This window comes from Perissodus microlepis, chromosome 12, assembly GCF_051167445.1.
Source record: "Perissodus microlepis isolate ML-2025 ecotype Zambia chromosome 12, ASM5116744v1, whole genome shotgun sequence".
Lineage (NCBI taxonomy): Eukaryota > Metazoa > Chordata > Actinopteri > Cichliformes > Cichlidae > Perissodus > Perissodus microlepis.
In genome coordinates, this window is record NC_140472.1 from 31,979,862 (window position 1) to 31,999,501 (window position 19,640).

At 41.9% G+C, this 19,640-nt stretch overlaps 1 protein-coding gene across 1 annotated transcript in view; it reads left to right on the forward strand.

The window, feature by feature from the left end:
- The first annotated feature begins 7,881 nt into the window (after window positions 1-7,881).
- Window positions 7,882-19,640, forward strand: part of LOC146376670 (ADAMTS-like protein 2) — a 35,092-nt gene continuing 23,333 nt past the window's right edge. The window contains exon 1 of the mRNA XM_084947217.1: window positions 7,882-8,487. The gene's annotated coding sequence lies outside the window, so the exon portion shown is untranslated. The remainder of the gene's footprint in view (window positions 8,488-19,640) is intronic.

The following is a 19,640-nucleotide window of genomic DNA, read 5'->3' on the forward strand; positions in this document are numbered from 1 at the left end:
TTTCTTTAATACAGTAATGTAATATTTTATTGTACTAAATTCAGTAATCACATTACATTACGATGGTTCTTCAGCTATCTGTTTGCCTGGCAGACAAAAACATCCTTCAGACTTGTGCTGCTCTTGTTTTTGTGCAGCGAGCAGGACAACAGCAGAGAACTCAACCAGTTTTTATTATATGAAAGAACAAGAGCACAATGGTAAAGCGCAAACTACGTCCAGGACAGAAACGACTGCATCATACACAACACTGCGTCTTTGCATGTCAACAAAAAGCCAGCAAAGAGCTCAGAGGGATATTCAGAATCAGAATCAGAAATACTTTATTAATCCCGAAGGAAATTATAGGTTACAGCAGAGTGCATGCTCATCTCAGCCTATCAGGCTGATCTTCAACAGGCAACAAAGCCAGCGATGAGCCGGCTTGTGCCACTGTAGCCACCTTCTGCCTATAAATGCTTCTTAAGTAGAATCACTGTGGCGATCGCTTTGAACTGACTTTGGCTGGTTTTCTGTTGCTTTGTGTTGTTGTCTTTGTGTTCATACAAAACACTAAAAGAAAGATCACATGTGCCATCATTAGGATAGGGATTTGTGTCAGTGTGTGAGTGATTATGCATTCCAGGTCATGTAATGGAGTAATCCAAAAGTAATGTAACAAGTACTGCTTTCTGTGAGTAATTCAGTAACATACTCCACTACTTTTAAGACGTAATGTGCAATACAATAGTTTTTTATTTGAGTACATGCTCCAAGAGTGACTGTAATCTAGATTAAAGTATTAGAGATACAACAATGAAAACAATGAAACCAAAGAAAAGCTTCCATGGTTTTTAAAAGAAGACTTGAAATGCGCAGTAGAAAATATGCCTGACAGCTCATCTTCCCAAATATATAAAAAATAAAAGACATTTCTTTTGAAATTGAGCTGAAGAGACTGCAATCTGACCTGGGAACAACTAGATCCCCAGAACCATCGCAGTAATCGATCACAGCCATGTCATTTTTACGGCACACGGTCTAATCAGATTAATGAATGTTTCAGCCGAGTCAAAGCTCTGTGTATAAACTTGAGCACCAAATAAGGCAGATTTCTGTTTGCCTCCTCAAAGCGAAGCCATATTTGACTTCTCTCGGCATTGTTGTTCCCAGAAAGAATTTCAGCCTGAACGTTTCCCCTTTAGCAGCAAGGCAGCAGCTGGTGCTCTCCTGTCAGCTGCTACACCTGCTGAACGGCACAAAGGGTGCAGTATTGCCGAGGGCTTTCACCACACGCCTCAGATTCTCAGAGTGCTTCAGTAACCCGAGTTGCCTCACCACGCCCTCTGCCGGGAACTGCACACTCTTTTCCAAAAGTGTCTGCAATCTTTGTGGCCACTCTAACATATGAGTGTTGAAGTAATGAGTACCTATTTAATTAGGTGCAAATTAAATGTGGGTCAGTCTTTGTAACCTTTGGCTTCCCACTGCAGGACCCAGCACAGGTTCATTTTCAGGGAGAACAATGTGTGTCTTCAACTCACTTTGTTGAAAAGTTGAAAACGCTGCACTGGATTAAACTGAGGCAGCAAAGCAAGTCTTCATCATGACCACTGCCAGTGGCAGAAAGAGTCAGATGGCCTTAGCTGACCCTGAACTGAGCCCTCTCTCACCCTCAAAACAGCGGTTAAAAGGTCAAAGACGCCACTTCATATGAAGAGCTGACGGCCGAGAGCTGATCACTGCAGATATGTGAATGTGTCATTTAAATGATGTAATCATTTCTCCCGGGAGGCAAAACTGTGCTGCACTTGAAAAGCACTGAAATAGATCATCTTCATCATCAGCATGTATTTGCATTTCATGAACTCCCCTCTATAGCTTGCATCCCGATTTATTCATTAACCAGACTCACTCACATCACAAACAGCTGATTAAATATCTAAGTCAGGAGAATGCCAAAAAACAAATTGAAGTGGTTTAGTCGAATTTCTACTGAGTCAAATTTGCATTTATTTTTAATTTTGGCGGTTTCTGTCCTCCATGTAATGTCAATAGGAATTAGGAAGAGCTGAAAAAGCCCTTCTAATGCAGGTTTGAGACTTACATGCCCATGAATGCAGAGTTTTTGGCAGCACAGTGTGAGGACCATTAGTTCTTCTTGTTGAGGAGAGTTTGTGGCCTGTGGTGACTTTCACTTCAGCACCCCTCTGTCTAAACACGGCGGGTTAGTGTGGGAATGCAGGCCAGACTTCCTGAACGCATCTGAAAAAACAACAGGCTTCTTTTTGATTCAGTAAGGAATAGCTGCGACCTCTGACCCCTGGGCCTTCTTTTCCAAATAACTGGAGGTGCTTGAGTTTTAGTGAGCCCAGTCACCGAGGACAAATGGAAAGCAACTTCGAGAGATTTCTTCAACACGCTGCTCGTGTCGTTTTACCTTGAAAGCTAATGTTCACCCCAGACTATTTTGACTCTAACTTTTAGTTTTTCAGATATTTAGTTGTCACCTTCTCAAATGCTCATCTACTTTTGCCTTTCCTTCTTCCTGAAAGTACAAGTGGGTTTTGTTTCACACATTTAAGGCTGAGGCTGAAACTGGCAACTTTTTTTTCTCCTAATTTCTCCTCTTCTCTCTGTGGTTGTGTTTATAACTGCTTTAATTGCTTTTTTTGTCTGCATGAGCCAACCCTAATGACTCCAGACTTTGTTTGGCATGCTGCAAATGGTCACACTCTCACACACGCACACACAAATCACACCCATGGGAGTGTTGTATGCCCTCGCACAACACATTTTCATAATAGCTTTTATTTTGTTGTCATGCGGAGGGAGGGTAGCTTTAATTGGTGTTGCTAGTGGTTGACGGGGCATATTCCTCTGGTTTGGCAGCCTCCATAAACTCCCTCTATCAGCTTGTAAATCTAGCATTGGAGCGGAGAGCCAGCAGACACACCGGCAGCAGGCTTAGAGGAAGGAGAAAAATGGATGGAGGAGGATCAGTGGAAAGTTAGAGAAAGCACAAAATGATGGAGAATATAATAAAAGGCACATTTGTCACCTGCACTTGAATGAAACACTGCAGAAGATGTGGATTAAACTAACTACAAATGAACAAGAATTCACAAGGATTGAAGACTTTAACCCCTTTAGCTCAGCTAAAGTGTCATGCCGATTACAGAAGCAATACATTTGGCCTGTTGAGTTTGCGGAAACTCTACAGAATATTTTTGGAATTAAGGCTTTTCTGTGCAGGAAACTGCCCAAAAGAATTCACAAACAGCCTCTAGCAAGGGTGTTTGGAGGATATTTTGAATGGGGTGTCAAAAGGAGGGACCAAGAAGAAGGGTAATTCACAAAGAATCAGAAAACCATATCAGAAATATACACCAAACCAAACCACTCCATAATTTCAAGTCTGGACAGAACTCCTGCTGTCGTAGTAGCAGGAGTAGGAGGCGTGGTTGTTCCGTAACAATATGGCAGCTGCGCTGAAGCACAAGATGCAACCACGAGGAAATGGAGCTAACAGAGAACTGGTTAAAACCCTAAAACATTTTACTCTAATGAGGGTTGCAAGTTAAAAACAAAGTCTCACACATCCTTTGAGTTTTCAGTAAGTAAATGAATTGGAGAATGATAGCCAGTGGATAAATGTGAGGCACATCTGTTGAAAACTTAAAAATATATTGTTTTGCATCTATAATTAGCATAAGAGCTATCAGTGCACATTGATCATTCTTTTAGAAGTGCATTTGTGAGGTCAGACACTGATGTTGTTTCCCAGTCACCGCTCTAATTCATCCCAAAAGTGTCTTTATGGACCTTGCTTTGTGCACTGGTGTGCAGCACTGTTGGAACAGGATGGGGCTATACCTTAAACTGTTCCCACAAAGTCAGGAGCATGAGATTGTCCAAAATGTCTTGATATTCTGAAGAATTAACAGTTCCTTTCAGTGGAGCTGAAGGGCTGTGCCCAACTCCTGAAAAATAACCCCACACCATGATCCTCCACCAAAATTCACACTTGGCAACATGTCATCAGCTATGTACCGTTCTCCTGGGAACCAGTTCAGTTCAATTCAGTTCAGTTTTATTTATACAGCGCCAAATCACAACAACAGTCACCTCAAGGTACTTTATATTGGAAGGCAAACCCTACAATAATACATACAGAGAAAACCACAACAATCGTATGACCCCTATGAGCAAGCACTTTGGCGACAGTGGGAAGGAAAACTCCCTTTTAACAGGAAGAAACTTTCGGCAGAACCAGGCTCAGGGAGGGGCGGAGCCATCTGCTGCGACCGGTTGGGGTGAGAGAAGGAAGACAGGATAAAAGACATGCTGTGGAAGAGAGACAGAGATTAATAACAAGTATGATTCAATGCACCCATCCATTCGCTTATCCTTTTCCTGGTCACGGGGGGCACTGGAGCCTATCCCAGCTGTCATAGGGCAAGAGTGTTACACACTTGGATTAAAATGAATTGAAACCAGTGTGGCTTTGTGAGTTCGCCTTTACTGTATCTGCAAATATATATTTATGTAGACATAGCACAACGTTACACACTTTTGTAGTCTCACGCAACTCTTATAGGTGCACTGCCTTATGGTTAGTGGCTGGGCTTATTTACTCCCGCTAGAGCTGCTCATTTTAGGGGATACTCCCTCTTGTGGTGTAACGGAGGAATAACTACCCTTCCTGCACTATGTCATTTTTGGAGACTGGGGCACACATTATTTTACAACTATCAAAGAAAATACATATTTGAACAATCAGACCATTTAACTAACTATAATATTGTAACTAAAGATTATGGGGGGTGTCCTGTTTTGTCCACAATGAATTTCTTGTCCTTACAAGAGGCAGGGTACACCTTGGACAGGTCGCCAGTCTAACACACAGAGAGAAACAACCATTCACACTCATGGGCAATTTAGACTGATCAAGTAACCTATCCCCACTAACTGCATGTCTTTGGACTGTGGCAGGAAGCCAGAGTACCCGGGGCAAACATACAAGCTCCACAAAGAAAGACCCCAGCCTGATGGTGGAGTTGAACTCAGGACCTTCTTGCTGTGCAGCAACATTGCTAACCACCGTGCCACCGTGCTGCTGATTCAACGCAGATAGGTCTATTAACACATAGTGAGCGAGAAAGGTGATGGGAGAAGAAATAGTGCATCATGGGAATAGCCTACGCCTATTGCAGCATAACTAAGGGAAGATTCAGGGTCACCTGATCCAGTCCTAAAGTAGAGATAGTGTCTGTCTCCTGAATCCAAACTGGAAGTTGCTTCCATAGAAGAGGGGCCACCAAATCCATACACATCATTCGGATTACCAGACTGAGAAGTGTGATCTGCCACTGCAGAGAACACATCTTCACTGTTCTCGAGTCCATTTATGGCGTGATTTACACCACTGCATCTGACACTTTGCATTGCGCTTGGTGATGTAAGGCTCGGATGCAGCTTCACAGCCATGGAAACCATGGAGCTCTGTACGCACTGTCCTTGAGCTAATCTGAAGCCAAATGAAGTCAGGAGGCCTGCAGCTATTGAGTCTGCAGAAAATTGTGAGGTCAGAGTAGGGACCATGTAAAACCACAGAGTGATTGCTCTGTGATTTTGCGACACCTACCACTTTGTGGCTTAGTTGCTGTCATTATTAATCGCTTCCACTTCGTCATAACACCACTAAAAGTTAAATATGGAATATTTAGGACCAAAGCATTTTCACAGCTGGACTTGCTGCACAGGTGGCCAGATTGCACTTCTTTGTTAAAAGAACAGTACAGAATGTTGCATTATACTTTAAATGGGTGCCATTTACATAGGATACATTGCATACCATACATTCATAAAGTGATTAATACTATGCACTTAAAACACTTTACCTACCTCCAACTGATGGCCAACTTAAATCACCAAATAACCCAACATGCACCTTACATAATTTCTTCCAAGGCGCCACACAGTCACCCACCTGAATGACTCACATTAGGTTTCACAATGTGCCAATACAACACAAAAGTAATCATTAATGGAAATTAACATCTGTATCCCTATTCAAATAATGCATTTAAAGTTATTACCAAGTGCATTATTAAGTAACTGACACATTTTATTTGGATTAAAATAAGGACATAAGTTACACATGGACAGAATTAAATGAGAGATCAAGGGGGGAAAGAGACAAGACAGTAACAAAGAGAACAAGTGCAGCGCTGCAAAGACAGCTGTAGAAACAGAGAAGCGAATAAACTGAAAGAGGAGAGAGACACATACGGAGAGGAGGAGAGGGAGGGGTGAGAAATAAGAAGCCGATAGAGAAAAACATACGTGAGAATAGCAGAAATCGTAATGAACAGGAGGGAGTGAGGCAGACAGATGGGGGGAAAAGAGGGGAAGACGACATGGTGGGCAGACACGGTGGTCCTCAGATGTCTGCTTGTCCTCCTCATCATTCACTCTTCCCACAGCGTCTCTCATTCCTCTGTCTGAATCGCTGTCCTCCCGTCTGTTGTTGGCTTCCTCAGAGTGTTTCGGATCACTTAAAGGACTAGTTCACCTGAAAAAGAAAGCGCAGCATGAAAGGACAAATCCCTCACACTAAACACAAAACAGCTCCATGTCCACTTTGTTCAACACAACAGATATTCATTGATCGGCCACAGCATTGATCACCTTGTTACTATGTAATGCTCTGTGAGGTCCTGACAGTCCTGTGGATGTCACCTTGACACATACCTTGTTGCAAGCCATCGCTCTTATAGCTCCAAATTTTATTTGCAGCTATAATTTTATTTTTATTTCATTTGAAATGGTTTATTTTCAATTCAGGTGCATTTCAGGTAGAGTGCTTTTGTTCTTTTCAGTTCACTGTTCAGTTTGGATTATTAGTTCACAACAGTACAATAATACGATTAAAAAAATGCAAACACACAGTCGCTGTCATATAGACGTCACATGATCAGTAAATATTTGCATTATTGCCCTTTTAGCCCGTGGGTGCTTACAAATTTCAATAAATTGACAAACACCAAAGTCAAAGACATTTCATGCAGATTTGTATTATATTTTATTGTATTTATGCATATTCTTTCAGGGTTTTGTTTTTACTTCAATTTCCAAGCAAACCTACAAATGACAGCTACACTCTTTGATTGTATCAGCCTGTTATAGCAACAGTTTTCCCCAAAAAGCTGCAAAATCTACTCAGGAACAAACTGAAGAAAGAACTCGAGATGTTAACCCAGACTCTTAACTTTCCTGTTTCTTGAGAGATCCCCCCCACGATCCACAGTACCCAATGTGTCTGCAACAGATGTGCTGGTATGCCCCTGTTGGGTCTGTGCTCTTGGTGGCGTGTGAGGGATCAATGCAAATTAGGTGGTTTTCAAAGTTGCTACAAAAACAAGCAACTTGACCTTTTTTTGTGCTTCCATTTGTCATCGGTTGACGTCACCAGAATTTATCAGTAGAAAGAAAAAAAAAAAAACTTGCCAAATGTCTGCGCCTTCCTTTCACGTATATCTAAATATTCAGTGTAACTGAATTTGAAGTGGCACATCTCTATCATAAATTCAGCGCATCCACCTTGAGAAGTTTGTGATTGTATTTCGGGAGATTACAGCTGTCCTTAAATTGCAGGACAGAAGCATCTTGCTCTGTGTGTTCTCATAGAAAAGTGTACCAGCATCTATTTTTGCTTCCATAGAAAATCCAGATCAGTGCAACACAAGAAAATGATTGAGAACTTCCGGAAAATGAAGTTTCAGCTCAGTATGGAGGGCAGAGGACCCAGGGGAGGAGAGCACTGTGGGAAATGGGCAGTTCCTGTCTGTCTGTGTCTTTGTTCAATCATTTGTCTGCCTCTCAGAGTGACACGCTTGATCCCAACGGCAGTCTCCGAAGGAAAGATGGAGGCAGACTGAAGTTAAGGGACATTTGGATGGAATATAAACATATGAAGTTTTTGTTTGTATGTTTTTGGACTTGAGATTCTAATAAACTCAGGAAGAAAACAGAAAGAAGCCAGAGCACCAAACCAGGGGTGCTCCTGTTTTTTTTTCTTTTTTAACTTTACTGATCCTCCCACCTTCTCCCTTTGCTACCACTCTTGCTGCTCCTGCTAACTAAGGAGGAGGAGAAGGAGAAGGAGGAGGAAGAGGGATGCAGGGAGAGCACACCTTACCTCCCTCCCTTCCTTCCTCACTTTCTTCCTCCCTTTCTCTGTCTCTCCCACTCTTCACTCCACAGCAGCTCTCACCAAAACACCACAACACACCACCACTGTCTCTGGCAGGCTGACACACACTTACACATCCCTGCACACACACACACGCACACACGCACACACACACACACACATACACACACACACACACACACACACCTATACGCATACACATACACACACACATACACACACGCACACATACACACATTAATCGGCATCCTCAACACAGACTGAGACGCCCTTGGACTGCTGCAGGCGAGGTGAGTGGGTAAATATTTGCAACCTCCTTCTATGTGTGCATGGTTGTGTGTGTGTGAGTGTGTTTATACTGTGTGAGAGTTTTTCTGAGTTGTGTCTTTTTCATCCTGTGTGTTTTTGTGTGTGATTGTTTGCATGTCTGCATGTGCTGGTTTGCCTCTGGCCTCTGCTCTTTGTGTACAATGTGTGTGTGCATCTAAGTGTGCGTGCGCGCATGTGTGTGTTTATGAGGCACACCAGAGCCAATGAGACTTGTGCTTTGCACCAGACCAAAACAAATCCACAAAATAATGCTGACTCTCTTTCAGAGGAGTGTGTGTTTTTGTGCAGGCATGCATGAGTGCGTGTGTTTGTGTGCGAGATCCTGGAGAGGCCCGAGTCTGTCTGGAAACTTGTCAGCTGTTGGGAGATGTGTGTGCGTGTGTGTAAACTGGTGAGGTAGAGGCTAATATTCGTGCCAGTGCTACTTGTCAAAGTGTAGTTTTTTCTCTCTCTTGTGGCTCTAAACTGCTGTAGAGAATTGGAAGAATAAAATCTCCCCACGTCTTGCCTGTTGCATTTCCCTCACAAAAGGTCCTCCTAATAGTTTAGGAAAGTTACATTTAGGTCATTATTACAGTAACACTTTAGAAAGTAAGTCACATGTCAAGGCTTTTTGCTGTGTCAGCCTTTAAAATGCCTAAAAAGCACAGACTTGATGGTTTTGCCATTAAAAAAATGCAGATGAAGAGGTTTGGAATAGTTCATTGTTTAAACTCATAACACCTAACAAACTGCCACTGATCTATTAAATGTTAGGTTTAGACAATGTCTACAGTTTTTTTTTTTAACCTATTTGCCATGTACTTAAACAAAAATACACAGTAGGGTGATATTTTGTAATTTCTGAAAACATGCTTTCTTTGTGTAATCTTAGCACAAGTTTCCAAATTTAATCAAAAAACAAATTTTTTAGAAAATTTAAATGACTTTTGTTGGGAAGAATTATTACTTTGTTGGTCCTCTGATTGCTGAGCGTATTCAAAAACAAAGGCAACTCACTGACTGAGTAGATGACTTATATTTCTAAAAGCTACTGCAGGAGGCCTGGGTTTGAGTTCCTTCTGCCCTCTCTCCCCCTTTTCCTGTCTATTCTACTATTCTGTCCAAAATAAAAGTGAAACTGTCCACAAAGAATGACATATTCTGGTGGGGTCATTATCAGAATACAGTTCAAATAGATGAAAGAGGTCTGTAACCAGCCAGCTCCACAGTACAAAAGTTCACGTTACAATAATTGGACTGAGCTCATAGAGAAACAGAGTTAATTGTCTAGTGAATTCACAGTTTGGAGTGTCGTGCTTCCTGCACGCTGTACCCAGGCTCCACCCTTGCCGAAACCAAAACAAGTATTGCGAGTAGAGCAAATGTGTCTGAAGTGAACCGCTCCCTGCTGTGAACCACATGCAGAAGGGCAACTTCGGACAGCCTGATTTGTTGGCTGTTATCCACAGTTCTGTATGTGTTTATATATAAATACATGAATGAGCTGCTGATTAGCATTACCCAATCAATTGTTGAGTTCCCTTAATAACGTTAATATGCTGGTTTTTCACAGATTGTAACTGCTCACAATAACAACAGAATTCACCTTTAGTTCGTGAACAAAGCACTGTTGCGCTTCACCAATGTCATTATCAATCCACACAGATTTAGTCCAAGATGCCTTGTGGTCAAAGTGGATTACTGATTGGTTCGAGCGCATTCAAAAAACCTGCTTCTTTTCACTGTGAGAGAGTCTAATAAAGATGAATTGAGCGTGGTCCTTTTCCTGGGTAAGCCAGCTCTGAAAAGTGAATCAATAAATAGGTCAGGGTTCAAGTGTGAGCAATTTAACCCAGTCTCTGTTTGTCCCAGGGGCATCTGAACTCTGCTCGCCCATCTTCAACTTCTCAGACTGCCTTGCTTACTCATCCTTTGCGTCTTCCCTCCTTTCTGTTTCTTTTGCTCATTTATCCATCATTGTTGGCTCTCTTGGTGGCTTTTTTCCTTTATGTATACAAGGGAAGGGCCTGGATCCTGTTTCAGCTTTGCATGCACACTTGAGAAAGGAAAAGAGTTTGGCTCAAGGGGTAAAAGGCAGAAGAATGAATCTTCCTGGAGACAAGCAGACATCCCCAACCGCCCCATACTCTTCCATGACGTTATCCAAGTTTTGGGAAGCAATGACGCACTGGGATTTTTCTGCTCACTTACGTGTCATTGCACTTTTTATGTCAAAAGTATGCAGTTTACATCTAAATTGCATTTACCATCAACTCTAATTTTCTGGGTTCAAATATTGGAGAAGCATTATGCTGTTAACTCTTATGAGTTAGCTGTAAAGTGCGGCACAATTGTCATAAGTTGTGTTTGCTTTCTTGTGAAAAAACACACAATACTTGCAAAATTTTCCAGACTCAGCAGAGAAAATGAACTGTTAATCTGAAATCTGAATTACTCCTGATGGTCAGACTGGCACCTTTCATGGCAGTTTGCTGCGTGAGAATGAATTTTAAATTACCAAGACAGCACTGATGACTGCAGACAATGGGAACATGATATCAGTATTTCTGATACTCCTTCATCTGCTTCCTAGAGCGGATGAAAGAGTATCAGAAATACCAGGCTCCAATTTGCTACTGAAAAAAAATATTGCCATATATTATATTGTACCCACAGATATTGGAGCGAGCTCCAACAATCACACAGTCCAATACGAACTGACGACAGGCAATAATGGCAAAGAAATAGATCAGGAATGATACAAGGGGAGAAAAAGTGCTCATTGCATCATGGGAAGTCCACCAGTAGGCTGAGCCTATATAAGTACTATGCAAAAACTAATTTTGATACGGTATGTGTAGATGCAAAGCAGAGTTTTCAATTACAATGAGCTTGCATGTCAATATTCAGTATGACCACCTTTATTCTTCAACACAGCCTGAACTCTATTAGGCTCGTTAAGTAGTCTTCAGGAATACTTCTCCAGGATTCTTGAAGGACATTCAAAACTCTTCTTTGGATGTTTGTTTCCTTTTGTTCCATTCTCTGTTAAGATGATCTCACACGGCTTCAATAATGTTGGGATCTGGGCTCTGGAGAGGCCAAACCATGACTGCTAGGATTCCACTTCAGGTTTTTTTTCTGTCTCAGTATGACTTTGCAGGATTGGTAGCGTGTTTGGGATCATGCTGAAAAATGGAGCCGGATGATATTGCATGGTGGACCAAAATCTGATGGTACTTTTCTCTGTTCATAATTCCATCAATTTTGACAAAATCCCCAACACCAAAGGTAACCTCAAACTATGACAGAGCCTTCTTGATGTATGCTCAATCGTCCAGGTAAGGAAATACCTAAAAAGTAGATTCTGTTCATCTGGACTTAGTATTTTCAGTTGGGCGACACGTTTTCACCACCCATCCATAGCAGAGCCTGCACTGTGTTTTACAGATGACAGGGACCTTCACTTTTCATGCATACTGATGACTGGATTGCAGGATTTTTGTCCTATTTATTAAGGACGTGACTTTCAGATACTGTTTACCTGCTAAAGCTAGCTTTTGCTTTTTTTAGGCCCGCCTCCACTGATCCAGTTTCCTCACATTTTTTAAGGACACACTATGCCAAGTTTGAATTCGACACTGGTTCATCCCTTGAGTTAGGTGTCTTCACGGGTCAGTGTTAAGAGTCTACTCTGATGTTCAGAAACAAGAACTGGGCTGACAAAGAGTGCAGACAATGTCCAAAAACAACTTTGAAAAACCTTCAGAAAGCCTGGAGAACCATTGCTCAAGAACCGAAATATAAAGAAAAGAGGGGTGACTTAAGGCATTTGCACAGCGCTGTAGTAGAATACCTAAAGGATACTTCAAAGTCGTCTGATCCTAACTATAAGCATTATCAAAAAAGAAAGTTTGAAATCTAATCCTAAAAGTAGAGAGGGAGATTGTTGGGCGAGTTTGACATGTTCATTCGGTATTTCAGAAGACAGCGTTATCATTTATGGAAGATCATAGACAGAGTCCTCCTAAAACCAGTGTGTAACATATATCTCATTGGTATTAACCCTTTAAAACCGGTCGGAGCAGGCACGCTCCGTTTTGCGCAACTACTTTTAAATCCTTGTAGAACTGCAACCACGTAAGCTAGCGCAATAATTTTTTTTGCATATGAAACCGGAGGAGTTGTACTTACATCTTATGCCATCAGCTGTTTGTAACACTTCCTACGTTAGAATAGACGTCAGCGTGAATTATCGCGTGTCCGCCATTACCTGCCCGAAACCGGAAGTGACGTCATTTTCGCGAAAATGTAGTTTTTTACCATCAGGGCCTCATGAGCTTATACTGGTGTTTTTAAAAGTTATGTTTGACTTTATGACTTTCTGTGTCGTTTCTGGGATGCTTAGGACTCATATTGCACTGCTGGAAATAGTTTATTTTGATGCATATTCTGCTTTTTTGCAAATTTACACTATAATATTTATTTTCGTTTTTCCTGCAGTATATAAAAATTGGTGTATTTCAAAAATAAAACTATGAAGACACTCAAAATAAATTTCCTGTGGTGGGAAACTATTTTGTGCAACTTTTTTGTATTTACAGTTTCGAGGGATAAGCCTCTTACATTTCTCTAACTAGAAATATATGTTAAAACACAAAAACGATTTTCAATTTTTTTGTAGTTTATTGCACTTTCTTGCAATTTATGTAATTTCTATGCACTTAATGCATACATATTATTACAATTTGGGCTATAATGGTTGTATTGATGTATAGCAACTTGAAATGCTCCCAAAAATGGCTCTACAACATGTAAAAATATAATATAAGCTCTGGCGGACTTGGTTCTATGGTAGGTCTTAAAGGGTTAACAGAAGAATAGCTTTCAAACACAATGTAAACAATACGTAGTAAATTATTCAGTTATTTTCTGTCCAACTGCATAACTGTATCCATCTCCACTAGAAGACTTTCAGCATTATATACATATTACATGTGGCCACCAGAGACTGGAAAGCATCCAATATTAGATAATAAAAATCAAGTATTGGTCTGATATATTGTTTGATATGTCAGACCGGTCTTATTCAGTCCAACCTCTCAGGGGACAGACAGACTACTGCTGTCTGTCTATCTGCTGAGGCTGCCAGTGCTACATAAACAAAACGGCAAGGCGAGGGGCCCCAGGGGGCCTTCAGGGTGGGGACGGCTCAGGGGTGAGGGAGGGAGAGTCAGAGAGGATGAGGGACTGTTTACTTTTGTCTTATGCCTGGCCGCCTGGGAAACGACAGCGGAGGAAAGAAGGAAAGGGGAAGACTGTGTCTGGATTGTGTGTGTGTGTGTTTATTTCTCTCCAGGTATAAGGTATTCCTTCTACCAGGACCAGATGTGTTTAGTTATAATAGTGCCTATGACTTATGATGCAGTTTACAGTGTATTTAAACTGAATTTTAGGGTAACATTTCTGCACGTAATATACTTGTAGTAAGGACCAAGAAAGATACAAAAAAGAGGATACTGTCGCTAATGAAACCTTTGTGAATACATTTTTAACTTTTGTACACGACTGTATAACGAAGAATTACAGAAACATTAAATCTTCTAACAGTGAGTGATAATATTTTTTAAGCGTTTTTGAGTCGTGGAGCATCGACTACCAATACATGGTGTTTTAGACGGCTGGGCAGGTGTGAGGAGGAGCAGACAGATCAATAAGTAAAAACATCAATGCCTTATTGTTATTTCATCGAAATGATTTGGGGAATGAACAGCCTCTTTGTCAGTCGTGCAATGCCTGGAGACCTTAAGGCTGTCCTCCCTCCTGTGTAAACGTCACACTCTGTCCGTGCTGGCGTAGTCTTCCAGATCAACTTCAGCTAATAGAAACATCTGGGCCTAGTCTAGGCTACTTTTGACACTGAGAGGTCAATTATTAGACTGGCAAATGTTGTGGCCCAGACGTCATTAGGTGGGGCCTGCGGTGATATAACGCGTACCTGTGGCTAAGTTAAATCCACTCTCCCTAATTCAACACCGTCTGTTAAGCCCAGATGTGGCTCATCGAAAACTGTGGGCCACACTTGGAAACTTCGGAAAAGGAGTTGAAATGATTTCCTCAACAAGTGTCAGATATGGCTAATAGCTGACACCATGATAATTACAATAGGAGACCATCCAAAGTAGCACCAACTTTTGACATGTTGGCGAGTTCACTTTCTCAAAAGAGCAATTAGGGTTAAAATTAAAATACACTTGGGTGTAGGTTAATATCATTGTGCAAATATGCGTAAGCAGCAAAGAAGGAGATTTGGAGAAAGTGATTGACTGTGTGTGTTTGAATGCGTACATTTATGCCATGGTGTCTGCATACCTGTATGTGCACAATACTCAGTGTGCATGTGTCTAAGTGTGTGTGTACAGAGTCACGAACTGGCTGAGTGTATGCACATGTGTGGCTGTGTCTGACTGTATGTGTGTTTGGCAGCTGGCCGGGCTCCAGCTGCGTCTGGTTGGATAATGAAGTCCAGGTGCTGCTGTGCCTGCTTTAAGACACCTGTCACCAATATTTAGTGCCAGAGAAAGCCAGACTGCAAACAGGGGCGAGACGAGCTGCTTGCTTATTTTAACAAGGCTGCCTAACTGGACCTGAGGAGACAGGATGTACTATGAGATCTTTCCTAGAAGCTCAATGTGTATATGAACGTATACGTCTGCATATGCGTCTCCGGAGCTCATTTAACTCCGTCTGCTACTGTGGATTCACATTGGTTCCCTGAAATTTAGCCTCAAAAGAATCAAGATTTTCAGGATTACAAAATTCAAAATAAATGAACATATATTTGCATCATTTGTTACGGAATAAACATAATTTTAGGATTTTAAATTAAGGGAGAGAAAACATTTAATTTCAGCAGGAATTGGAACATTGTATCGCTTGCAGACTCGTACATACAATTGTTTGCTTAAAAAACTTTTTTTTGTGGAGAGACGCACTAGAACCCATCAAACATTTATATTTTATACATTTGTATTTTTCAGCTGGAAACACAGCCTAGGCTTAAGAAAGTGTGGTTTTAACTAAATCAGTTGTAATAGTTACGCCAATTCTGGACTGGATACAAATTTCCAATGGCTAGTCAGTATGATGGTGGTCTCGTCCTTTTGCCTTCAATGACCAGCAATCTCCACTTCACTTTTTTGCAGCTGAATATGAATGAGAACTACAGTGTCTTGCAAAAGTATTCGGCCCCCTTGAACTTTTCCACATTTTGTCACATTACAGCCACAAACATGAATCAATTTTATTGGAATTCCACGTGAAAGACCAACACAAAGTGGTGTACACGTGAGAAGTGGAACGAAAATCATACATGATTCCAAACATTTTTTACAAATAAATAACTGAAAAGTGGGGTGTGCGTAATTATTCAGCCCCCTGAGTCAATACTTTGTAGAACCACCTGTGGCTGCAATTACAGCTGCCAGTCTTTTAGGGTATGTCTCTACCAGCTTTGCACATCTAGAGACTGAAATCCTTGCCCATTCTTCTTTGCAAAACAGCTCCAGCTCAGTCAGATTAGATGGACAGCGTTTGTGAACAGCAGTTTTCAGATCCAACCTACTCTTGGTTGGGAATACGTTTCTGCTCAGTCGAGGAAGGTGTTGTTCACAAATGAGGAAAGAGTGGAACAGGACAGACTAACAGATGGATAGAGCCAAAAGTGGTGCGAATGTTGTGCTGGTCTGGTAGTGAGGAGATCCCTGAGCGGAAAGTGAAGCTGTTGACTTACTCTGCGATATATGTTCCTACCCTCACTTCCCCACTGGAGCTGAGGTCATTTACCAAAAAGGGGAGATCTTGCACAGAAGAGGCACAAATGAGTTTCCTCTGTAGTGTGGGTGGACTCTGTGGGTGGAATTTAGTGATTCAGGACTAGTTCAGAATAGAGCTGCTGCTCCTCTACAAGTGAAGGAGGTGGTTTGGGCACTTCATTTGGTCTGTCTCTTGAACACCTCTTAGGTGAGGTATTTCAGGCAGTATTTGATCATTCTAGTACATAGCAGGTAGGTGTTTGTGTTTTATACTTGGTAACAATGTTGCTAGCCTAACCCAACATGGTGATTGCGTCAAAATTGACAAGTCAAAACAACATAACAAACAAATCAAATGTTATGGTGACTGTGGTTATTGATGTTTTTATCTCTACACACACCCTCTCATGGACGGTCTTTATCCTTCAAGCTCAAGTCCTCTATCAGAGGCCTGGGAGATTGAGGGTCCTGCGCATCACATGTTCCTCAGTGTGTGCTCTTTTGGACAGATATCTCAGATGTTGCTCCTCGGATCTGCTGGAGACACTTGCTAAGTTTGGCACTTGTGGGCTGGGCTGGCCCCAACTGGGACCACTGTTACCTTTACCCTCCATATCTCTATATCTTAGTACCAACGGCTGAGCTGTCTCACCCCTTGGTACTTCTAAAACTTTGCATGTTTCTTCTTCTTCCTGATGTGGCTATTACCTGGTGTAGCTACATCTATCAGTGTGGCCGTTTTCCTCTGCTTGTCCACCACTGCTCGGTTAGCCAACAGTTTGTTGTCTGTCTGTGGAAGTCCGACAGGATCTTAGTTCAGTCATTCTTAACCACCCTAAGGAATGTGTCCCATTTTGACATGGAGACTTACAGGCCACACACGGCACACATGTTCCTGTATACTATGCCAGCCACTTGGTTATGGAGTTTTATGCCTTGCATTTGTCCAGGAACTGGTAGGATTTCTCAATGTCAGCCACTTCTTGTATCTGGCGGTGGTACATGCCATGCATGGACCTGCTGATGCTGTTCCCAGCTACTTGTAGCAGTTCTTGATGTCTGCAATTTTCCCTTCTGGTAGTTCAATCTCCTGAGTTCTGATTACCTTCCCTCTCTTTGTTATCATCCAACTACACTTCTCCAATCCGAATGAAATTCCGATGTCATTGCTTTATGTCCTAGTGATGTGGATGAGTAAATCGATGTCTCATTCACTCTTGGCATGCAGCTTGATGTCATCCATGTAGAGGAGGTAGCTGATGATTGCTCTATTCCATAGTCTGTATTTGTAGCCAGTCTTGTCATCTCACTGAGGGGGTTCAGAGCTTTGGAGAAGAGCAGTGGGGACAGAGCATTTCCTTGGTAGATCCCACACTACATGGTGACTTGTGCTATAGATTTGAAGTTGTCTAGTGTTGTACGCAACATCCCCATTGAATTCCTGATGAAGGCTCTTAGGGTAATGTTGATCTTGTATAGCTCTAGGCATTCCAGGGTCAATGTGTGGGCTCACTAGGTGGTGTGCCTAGTGAGCCTAGTCTTGCAATCTTGAGCGACTGTTCTGTCTACCAGTAGCTGGTGTTTTGGCTGATAGTTGGATGGGACTGGTCCCTTCTGCGGATCCTTGGTGATCTGGACTGTCCGGCCTTCTGTTAGCCATTCCAGGTGTCTCTCGTTGATTAGTAACTGGTTTATTTATGTGGCCAGACGCTTATGGAGTACAGTCAGCTTCTTCAGCCACTGGGCGTGAATCATGTCGGGGCCTGGTGCTGCCCAGTTCTTCATACTGGAGACCCTTTCTTGGATAGGGATGGGTATCGAAACCCGGTTCTTGTTGAGAACCGGTTCCCACTGTTTCAATTCCTTGGAATTGTTTGCCATTTTTGCAAACGATTCCCTTATCGATTCCAGTCGTCCCAAATGACGTCACCACGTTGCGGAGCGTCATTTACCTGGCAGGAAACATGGTACCTAAGCGGCTCAAACACTCAAAAGTTTGGTTATACTTTACGAGAACGGATGACAACGGGGCTACTTGCAAAGTAGATATTTCATTTAAGGGAGGAAACACTACGAATATGCAAAAGACACGCGATGACCTTAAATGAATGTCGTGTTTTTAATTCCGCTCCGGACTCGTGAATCTCAACCCAGCAGCAGCGGTAACGTTTGCACGTCCTCTCCCGTTAATGCGGCAGGTAAATAATCAACAACAGTGCATATTATGTTAGCGCGATCTGCCTTATTACAAAACCTGTCATTACTGTGCATTTAGGTGACCATGATGAGAGAAACAGACAGAGTCTGGCTGGCTCAGATGCTGGCAGTTCTCGCTGCAGTCTACAGGTAGCGTCTCCTTTCAGGCCAGGATAGACGAATGTCACCGAGCAGTGACTAAGTTTGTGGTCAAAGGCTTGCACCTATTTGCCACAGCAGATGCCCCCGATTTTCGGTAAGTGAATGTGTTTAATTGTAGGCAGGGACATTACTGGATATTCTTTTGTAATTGCTACTGAATAATTTATGTTATACTTTGTTATTGCTACAGAAGAATATTTATTTTATTATTTTACATTTACAATTTTTTTTCCTGGGGACCCTGTGACGCCCCATTGAAGAGCCGTAGGCTGTGGATCTCTTAAGATCTCACTGTCGGGTTTGTAAGGCCATGTTACTCCTAAATTTCTATCTTGTTCGAAGAGAAGATATAAAACAAAGTTCTAAGCTGTTCGACCTTAGTGTTCTCCTTTTTTTTAAAAAGAATCGATAAGAGAATCGATAAAGAATCGAATCGTTAAACAGAATCGAAAATGGAATCGGAATCGTGAAAATCTTATCAATACCCATCCCTATTCTTGGATGTCTGCCACTATTATGGTTACTGGCTCATGTGTTGTGTCCTTCTACCAGTTGCTCTTCCAGTATTGCTCAAGCAACTGGTCAAGGCTGTCAGTCTTTGTTTGGCAGTTTCCAAGGCCTCAGGTATGGGCAGCTTGCTGAACCCCTTTCTTCATTGCACCTTTCTGCAGCTTACTCACTAATGTAACTATCCTTCCTCCAAATTCTCCTGTATCTTTTCTTGTGAAAATTTAGCTAATTGATGATAGTCTACAAATAAAATGTATCTGCTCTTGAATCAGCACTACAGTTTGGTATGATAAAAGTAATTGGCAAACAGTGCTAAGTTAAAGGTATGTGGCTGCAATGTTCGAATGAACAAAAGAAAACTGGGATATGTTGCAGGAATTAATTTCTGTGCATTGAAACAGGAGCATTTACCTCTTCTGTGTCCCTTTCAACAATTAAGTATTCACTCT